Here is a 9,935-nt window from a genome sequence, read left to right as displayed (position 1 = left end):
ATGGAGGTCTGGTTTGTGAAATTTCAGAGGGAAAATTAAAGACTCTTTTCAGGGCCGTTGCTGTTTTGATTGTGAAGATTTTGTAGTTCTGGTTAGCTGGAGCTAAGAAATTAGCGGTGATTAAGAAGAGACCAGCATCGTTGAGGTGACATCTTCTGGGAAGTGTTTTTTGAAAGCACAAAGAGGCTGTGTTCCAGAGATAGGCAAGGTTGTACTCCTTCTGCAGCGGGACTTGGTAATATGTAAGGGTCACCCAGGTGGTACTGGTTTTGAAGGCATGAAGGGGTCATGCAGAGCAGCTGAGGCTCAGCACTGTGAGAGGCCATGGAAGGCCATTGGTGAAGGTGCAGCCTCAGTTATAATTGAAGGCCCAGGACTGAAGGGGTCATGCAGTGTTTTGGAGATGCCAGTACCATGAGATGACCACCAAGAGCAGCAGCAGCAGTGGAGTACAGGCATCTGGAGCCCAGAGCACGACGTGTGTGCTACAAAGGGCATGGCTGGAGAAGTGACCCAAGCCCTTGGAGGAGCCCAGAAGATCGTGAGTTGGATCTCAGACGTTGGACAGTTGGAGATTGATTTTTGCTTTGATTGTGACTGTGCCCTGATATTTTCCCTCTTGAAGGAAGAAACTGTTTTAGTGGAGCCCACAGTTAAGAGACTTTTAATTGTAAAAAGACTTTGGATTTTAAAAGAGATGGATATTTTAAAGAGATTGAAATTTTAAGAATATGTAAAGACTGTGGGACTTTTAAAGTTATTTAGATCTTGGGGATGAATAAGAATGTAAGGGTTGAGGCTTACTAGTGATGTGTTTGTGTGTCAGGTTGACAAGGGGTCAATTGTACTGGCTATTTTTGTGTCAACTTGACACAGCTGAGTTATCACAAAGAAAGGAGCTTCAGTTGAGGAAATGCCTCCATGAGATCCAACTGTAAGGCATTTTCTCAATTAGTGATCAAGGGGGAAAGGTCCCTTGTGGGTGGGACCATCCCTGGGCTGGTAGTCTTGGGTTCTATAAGAGAGTAGGCTGAGCAAGCCAGGGGAGGCAAGCCAGTAAAGAACATCCCTCCATGGCCTCTGCATCAGCTCCTGCTTTCTGACCTGCTTGAGTTCCAGTCCTGACTTCCTTTGGTGATGAACAGCAGTATGGAAGTGTAAGCCGAATAAACCCTTTCCTCCCCAACTTGCTTCTTGGTCATGATGTTTGTGCAGGAATAGAAACCCTGACTAAAACACTTAGGTATGGCAGCTTGTATCTGTTTATTGCAATGTTGGCTGGGCAGAGACAGGTGGATTCCCACAGCTGACTGGCTGGCCAGCTGATCTAGTTAAATTGTTAAGATCTAGGCTCAATGAGAGACCTTGTCTCAAAAAATAACATGGAGAGCTATCAAGGAGGAGGACACCAGATATTAACCTCTGATCTCTACACACACACACATACATACACATACACATATCCACACATACATATATCCACACACATACACACACATACACATACATACACACACATACACACATATACACACACATACACACACATACACATATACACACATACACACACATACACACACATACACACATACATACATACACACACATACACATATACACACATACACACACATACACACACATACACACATACATACATACACACAGATACACACAGATACACACATACACACATATACACACAAACACACATACACACAGATACACACATACACACATACACACAAATACAGACATACACACGCATACACACACATATACACACATACACACACATACACACATACACACACATACACACACATACATACACATACACACATACACACACATACACACACAAATACAGACATACACACACATACACACATACATATACACACACATACACACACATACACACATACACACACATACACACATACATACATACATACACACATACATACATACATACATACACATACAGACACACACACATACATACACATACAGACACACACACCACACACACACAAGCTTGGAAAAGAAGGCTGACAACCATTTTAAAAATAAGCCCTTCGCTTCCTTCCCGTATGTTAAGTCCCACCATGTCTCTAGTTTATAGATTATAATATTGACATCCAGGGAGGATAGGTGACTTGTCCAGATCCTCCAGAGTAATTGAGTGTGGGAGTGTCTGGCTCCCGGCTGTGTTTTCTTTACTGTGTCATGTTGCCAAGTGACCATGGAAATGTTGCTATCAGAACCAACTTGACTGGGAATGGGTTCAGGAAGCTGCTGTGGTATGTACCGACTATTTATTTACGTGTTTATCTGCTTATTCTCCTCAGTCTATCAGCAGGGGTGCTGGATCGCTTCGCCCCTTGGATGTCTCGGGGTGTTTCTGTGTGATGATGGATGCCACATGCCCTTGTGGACGCAAAATGTTGGGGAATGCCGTTCTGCAGCAAACCCCACAGACATGGAGCAGGTCACAGGGTGCCTTGGGCTGTCCATTTTCAGGATAGCTGGATCCTGCAGGGAACCAGAGCCCTGGCCAGCTCTGTCATGGTAGAGCATTCTTTCCACCCCTGTTTTGCTGCCTGGCTGCATCAGACTGCAGCTGCTACGTGTTCAGTTTGTGGACAGCCTGGAATTTCTGGTGGGCTCGCCACACACCAGTCGTCAGGCGGCTCTGTGGTGTGGTCCAGGACCTCAGCAGGTCAGGCCTGATTCTTTCCTTTTGCTCTGGGGCAACTCCTGGCTGTTCTGTCTCCCCAGGCTTGGTTCTAGAGGACCAGGGCATCACTGTCCATCTCTTTCCAGAATGAGGGCGCCTTTGTGATTTATTCTCTCTCTAACTGAGCTTAAGACCATGTGTCTCTGCTCCTTACACACACACACACACACACACACACACACACACCACCAATCACATACATACTTGCTGACTGAATAAGCAAACACTAGCTTGCTTCCTTGAAGTATAGTGGGCTCTCGCAAGGGGCAAGCTTATCAAGATGCTTGGATCTGGGTCACTAGAAGTCGGGGAACACTTCGGGCCTATGGAAAGAACTTTGCAAGCATGAATACAGACAAGGTAACTGAACTCTTGAAAGAATGTGAAGGAGAAGGGTGGGGCATCCAAAGAGGCAGCAGGTGTTCACAGATGGACGAACAAGCGATGTAGATTATCTAGAGTGGTGGTTCTCAACCTGCCCAGCGCTGCAACCTTGAATACAGTTCCTCATGTTGAGGTAACCCCCAGCCATAGAATTATCTTCTTGTTTCTTCCTAAGTTTAAATCTGCTACTGTTATGAATCATGCAGGATATCTGATCTATGATGCCCCCCCCCCCAGAAGAGGGCTCAGCCCACTGGCTGAGAGCCTTTGATCTAGACTCACTGTAGGATAAAGCTCTACTCTATTTCCTAGCAAAGTTTAGCGTTGCTCCAAATGTATTTGATGGAGATACAGAAACACAAAATGGAGTTTAACTTTTAATATACTACACTGGAAAGGAGAAGTGCAATGATTACAGAGAACGAAGCAGATCTTTTGTCACTGTGGCAGAATGCCTAACAGGAGGAAGGAAGGAGGAAGGAACAGAGAGGGAGGAAGGAAGGAAAGATGTAGGGAGGAAGGAGAGAGAGGAAGGAAGGAAGAAGAGAAGGAGGAAGGAGGAAAGAAATAGAAAGGAAGAAGGGAAAGAGAAGGAAGAGGAAAGGAAGGAAGAAGAAGGGAAAGAGGAAGGAAAAGGAAAGGAAGGGGGAAGGAAAAAAGGAGGGAAGAAGGAGGGGAGAAGGAAGGATGGAAAAGGGGAAAAGAACATAGGAGGGAAGGATTAAAGGGAGGAAGGAGGAAGGGAAGAGGAAGGAAGGAGGAAGAAAAGAATGGTGGAGTTTGACCCCCAATTTCACAGGTTCCAGTCCACGGGGCTTGTGTGCATGAATCTGAAACCATGGACGGGTGGAGGGCTGCACCAGTGAGAGCATGCAGCAGAGACCGCTGTTCTCATGGCAGACAGGAAGCAGAGCTCTCAACAGATGAAAGCAGGGGCCAGGCAGACCCTCCTAAGCCAAGCCACCAAAGGCCCACTTCCTCCTGCCATCTCCCTCCCAGAGTTTCCATTTCCTCAGCCATACTGCAGAGAAGGACGAGAACTCAGCGCTGACCGTCTCCAGGTACTTGATGCCAAGTGGATTATCCTGACCACACAGGATAAGGGGTTCTGTTCTCTCAGTAAAATTTAATGACTAATCAGATGTTTCATCCTCGGATGGAGTCAGAGAACCCTCGTAATACGAGCACTTTCCCCCAAGCCCATCAGCTGACAGCCTAGCCCCTAGTGGGTGACATTTCATATCGAAGTGTCCTATGTACTACGGACTATTCTGTGTTATCTCCTGACAACTCAGTGAAGGATTCTTGTTAGTTAGCCTCATTTTAATGGCAAAGAAATGGAGTCTCAAAGAAAAATGAATAATTTCCCGGCATCACTGCCTCGTGAATTCTGATGTGTTGTTTTTAAGACAGGCCTGCCCTATGTTAGGACTTTCCCTTTGATTTACCCATGAAGTGAGATTCTCCCCAGAAATTCCAGCTCCCCCATTGTCTTCACCAGCAGCTGAAATCCTAGCTGATTACAGCTGCGTTGAGACATGAAACCACTAACGGTGTGAGATGCTGCTGCAGTGTGGACAGATTTTTCTTGTGGTGACAGATGTCAAGTATATGTATGCATATATGTAAATACTCACACATATACATTAATATCTTATATCATATAATTATACTAATATATTAAATATATTTAAATATTATTATATGATATATTCATTGTCATACATTATAGAACATATTCATTGTTGCTATGATTATTAATTATACAATATAATTAATGTAGTTAATAATTATAGAATGTAGTTATGTAATATAATCATTTTATAATATATTTAATTATTACTATTCTAAATATATTTTATATATTTAAATATATATTGAAAATACATGTGTGTATGTAAAAGATACCCGTTTCAGGCCATTTAAAAAACTTTTTTAGATTTATTTGTGTGTGTGTGTGTGTGTGTGTGTGTGTGTGTGTATACCATGCCTTGTGTCTGGTGCCAGCAGAGACCAGAAGAGGTCATGGATTCCCCAAACTGGCCTTACCTGTGATTGTGTGCCACCATGTGGATGCTGTGAAACAGATCGGGGTCAGAGCCAGTGCTCTTAGCCACTGAGCTCTCTGTATCATCTTTTGAGAAATAGCCAACAGAGAAGATTCAGTGGTCTCATGTGGCAAAGGAAATGATACATGCTAACTTGGCTGGGTTCTATCTCCCCATGATGCATTTGTACTGCATATGGACAAGTAACACTTATCAACTAAAATAAGACTTTCGAAGCCATCTAAACCTCTCTATTTTGTATGTTACTGAGATATAGTCTCCAAGCAACCCAGGCTGAGATTAAAGGTGTGCACCGCCATGCCCAGCCAATCTTGTATTCTTTTGTAATATTGCTTGTGGTCTTTGCCCATGCCGTATGCACACGGTTCAAAGGGAGCCGAATGCCTTTGGCATAGGGTGGTCACACACATCCCAACCTTGATGGCGCTTGACTGTGGACAGCCTGTGCCTTCACAGTACTGGAAAGCCCCACGCTGCCAGTCGACACGGCTGTCAACACACATTCTGAGCCTGCAATGCAATAGTGGCGACGGCTGGGAGAGACGACAGGAAGTGACTGAGTGATGGCTGCCCGGTCTTTGAGAATGGATTCCTGAGTCACTTCAAAGACTTGTGATAGACGGAGTTCAGAGCTGGTGTGGTGGTTCATCCTTATAACCCCAGCACCCGGGTGAATGAAGAGGGAGGGCTGGGAGCTTGAGGCCAATCAGGACTAAACACAAAAGTCTGTCTCAAAGAAATTAATAATAATAACAACAACAATAGTAGTAATAATTAGGGGACTGGAGAGAAGGCTCAGTGGCTAAGAGCACTGGATGCTCTTGCAGAGGACCCAGGTTTGATTTCCATCACTCATATGGTGATTTACAACTATCTGTAACTCCATTTCTGAGGGATCTAATGCCCTCTTCTGGACTCTTGGGGTACTGCATGCCCATAGCACAGGTGCAGCCCAAACTAGCCATACACATAAAATTAAAAATAAAGGAAAAGGACAATAAAATACAATTAATGAATTGATTTATATATTAATCAATTAATTGTATTTTTGTGTTTTCCTCTATTTTAATTTTATTTTTATTATTATTTATTTATTAAAGAGTCTGACTGTTCTCTCTTGTTTCCCCTCTTCCCCACCCTGTTCTACCAGTTACTATCATCTTGACCTTGGACTTCCCAGCCTCCGGGGGGGAGTCAATACACTGTTGATTAAACAGTACCCAGTCTGCAGCCTTCCATTACAGCAGCGCACAGGGGTCTGATTCCAGCACAGTGAATGCCATGTGCTCTTTGGAATTATCCCTGGTTCCTTTGCTCACTTGCCTACTGTGGGCTCTTTGAGTTGGTTCCTTTTGGGATTTGTAGACTTTCTCCCACCACTGAAAGTGGAAGAATAATTAGGCTATAAGCCCTGACTATATTGATTTTGTCCAACCCCATGTTTTGTCTTCTTACTGATTTTAGCCAGGTCATGTCTTCTATTACAATTGTCAACCTTGCTATATTGGTGTGTATTCTGCTCAATTTTAACTATTTCTGCAAGATTGTTTCCTTTTTCTATTTGTTGTGCTTGGCCCTCTCTTCCAGCTCACTTTGATTCTTGGGCTGTTTGTTTTTGTTTGTTTGTTTGTTTGTTTGTTTTGAGACAGGGTTTCTCTATGTAGCCCTGGTTGTCCTGGAACTCGTTCTATAGATCAGGCTAGCCTTGAACTCAGAGATCTATCTTCCTCTGCCTCTGCCTCTGCCTCCTCTGCCTCTGCCTCTGCCTCTGCCTCTGCCTCTGCCTCTGCCTCTGCCTCTGCCTCTGCCTCTGCCTCTGCCTCTGCCTCTGCCTCTGCCTCTGCCTCTGCCTCTGCCTCTGCCTCTGCCTCTGCCTCTGCCTCTGCCTCTGCCTCTGCCTCTGCCTCTGCCTCTGCCTCTGCCTCTGCCTCTGCCTCTGCCTCTGCCTCTGCCTCTGGAGTGCTAGGATTAAAGCTGTAAGCCACCATTCTCAGCTGCTTGTTTCCATTTCTAAAAAATTAAAATAACATAATTTATTAGACCCTTTTGTTTTTACTATTTACTTTTTTTACCTTTGTATTTCTCATTATGTTTATTTTCTTTTTTTTGAATTTATTTTTTATTAGGTATTTTCCTCGTTTACATTTTCAATGCTATCCCAAAAGTCCCCCATACCCACCCCCCCAATCCCCTACCCACCCACTCCCCCTTTTTGGCCCTGGGGTTCCCCTGTACTGGGACATATAAAGTTTGCAAGTCCAATGGGCCTCTCTTTGCAGTGATGGCCGACTAGGCCATCTTTTGATACATATGCAGCTAGAGACAAGAGCTCCGGGGTACTGGTTAGTTCATATTGTTGTTCCACCTATAGGGTTGCAGTTCCCTTTAGCTCCTTGGGTACTTTCTCTAGCTCCTCCATTGGGGGCCGTGTGATCCATCCAATAGCTGACTGTGAGCATCCACTTCTGTGTTTGCTAGGCCCCGGTACTATTTATTTTTTTATTACAATTTTTTTTTCATAAAATATACTTGGATCTGTTTCTTACCTCTGCAGCTTAGAAAGTGTTTCTGTTTCTGGTCTGCACGCATCCCCAGATGTGTGCCTATCACCGAATCATCTGTGAGGCTTCTCTGGGGCCCCTCAGATAGTCTTCATGGAGTAGCTAATCTGAGGTAGGGGGTGGGAATCTGCATAATGTCTGAAGTCTCTGGTGATGTTAGATCCACTCTGCCCAGGATGTGCTTTGACTACCAGTATTTCTGAGTGACGATTCGTTTTCTCATGGTGAGTAAAGACACCACCATGAGAAAGCTCTTCTTCCTGTCTCATGTCTAAGTAGACGCAACAGCAACACTTCTCAGCCACTCCTGAAGATTTGTAATCTTTCCACCCGTGGGTTTCCTAGGGATCCTTGGAGCTGTAATTCATTTCCTCCTTTGCAGATAAGCATCAAATTTGGGGGAAAATGTTGTAGGTTGCCGAATTTACCATTTTGAACCAACACAATGTAACTGGAGCACACAGCTTCATATCTTTCTTTTGCTGACTTAGCCAGGAAATATTCCTTTTCTGTGAGAAGGGGTTGCCATCATGTTGCCTAACATGGCTTGGAACTCCTGGCTTAAGCTATCCTCCTGCCTCAGCCTTCTGAGTAGCTGGGACTGCAGCCCACACCATGGTGCCAACCTTGAGATGTCTTAGTATTTCTATTGCTGTGATAAAACGCCCTGACCAACTGCAGCTTGGGTTGATTTGACTTGCATATCCTGGGTCACATCCATTGAGGGACACCAAGGAAGGAACTTAAACAGGGGTAAGAACCTGGAGGCAGGCACTGATGCAGAGGCCATGGAGGGCTGCTGCTTACTGGCTTGCCCCTCATGGCTTGCTCAGTCTGCTTTCTTATAAAACCCGGGACCACCAGCCTAGAACTGGCACTGCACACAGTGACCTAGGCGTTCTCACATCAACCATCAGTGATGAAGATGTACCAAGGGCTTGTCTACCTTGTCGACCTATCGGAGACGTTTTCTCAAGTGAAGATCTCTCTTCTAAAACGGTGTTAGCTTGCATCAAGCCGCCGTATAATTAGTCAGCATAGGGAAGAACCTTTACTGAGCACTTAGCCTGTGCAAAACAGAGTTCACTGGTGAGACGGGAGAACCACGGTCTATGGTGGGTTCATTGGGCAACTGAGCAGATAGGTAGACCCCAGGCAGTTACTATCACATGGCGAGTACCTTCACAGAAAGACGGACAGGAGGGTGGCATACGATTATCGGAACAGGCCCTGCTTGCGCATGGAGAGCGGAGAGCCCTACTTTTTTTTTTTTCCTGAAGGCAGTTGTGCAACTTTATTTGACATGAGCAGGTTAGTTCTCATCCACATTGACCGTCTGTAGCTTTTTGAACGTGGTAACAGGCACGTAAGTTACCAGCGTGTAGAGCTTGTTTGGGGAATCCTCATCCTCATTACGTTTTCTGGGCAAGCGCACTCGGATGCGATAGGGAGCCTTCCTTATTCCCTTGGTCCAGACGGCTTTATTGAGCCTGGTGTCAATGCGCACATCTGGTGTCCCCATTTCCTTCATGGCAAACTTCCGAATTTCTTTGAGTGCCCGAGGAGCACGCTTCTTGAAGCCCACTCCATGGATGCGCTTGTGAATGTTGATGGTGTATTCTCGGGTCACCACCTCGTTTATGGCAGAATGGCCCTTCTTCTTCTCGCCACCCTTCTTTGCGGGAGCCATTCTGCCGGGCCCATGTAGGAAAGGAAAGCGAGAGCCCTACTTTTAAGCCAAGTGCTAACTGCTAGCTTCTTTCTGTGGTGTGTGTGGCTGGCCCTTCCACATGAATGTCCTGTATTTCAGCTTTGTGCTGTGGGGTCAAATAAGTGAGACATTTGAACAAGAGAGCTGTGGAATGTTCCCTGGAGAAGGTGCTGTTGGAGCAGACCTCAGTGATACAGGAGACTTGGGCCTGGAGGCCAAGGGTGGGGAGTGGACATGCCCAGACACTGAGGAGCAATGTGTCAGCGGCCTAAAGGTAAAAGTCAGCCAGAAAGTTTAGATTCTTTCTGTCTCTAAAAATAGAATGTGAGCCGATCCAGGATTTTAGGGAGTGGAGGGAGGCAGCGCCAGCAGCACGGACATGTATGGTTGAGAGCGTGCTGAGGTTCAGAGCCTTCGGCTATTTGCTGTGGTGGGTGGGTGCCCCGCCCTTTTGCAATGGGCAA

At 45.4% G+C, this 9,935-nt stretch overlaps 1 pseudogene; it reads right to left on the bottom strand.

The window, feature by feature from the left end:
* Positions 1-9,042: 9,042 nt before the first annotated feature.
* LOC110295171 (large ribosomal subunit protein eL31 pseudogene) lies at positions 9,043-9,468 on the bottom strand (annotated as a pseudogene).
* Between the last annotated feature and the right edge of the window lie 467 nt (positions 9,469-9,935).

This window comes from Mus caroli, unplaced genomic scaffold (genome assembly GCF_978045245.1).
Source record: "Mus caroli unplaced genomic scaffold, Mus_caroli_1 scaffold_4, whole genome shotgun sequence".
In the NCBI taxonomy this organism is placed as follows: Eukaryota; Metazoa; Chordata; class Mammalia; order Rodentia; family Muridae; genus Mus; species Mus caroli.
This window is presented reverse-complemented; position numbering and strand designations above follow the sequence as displayed.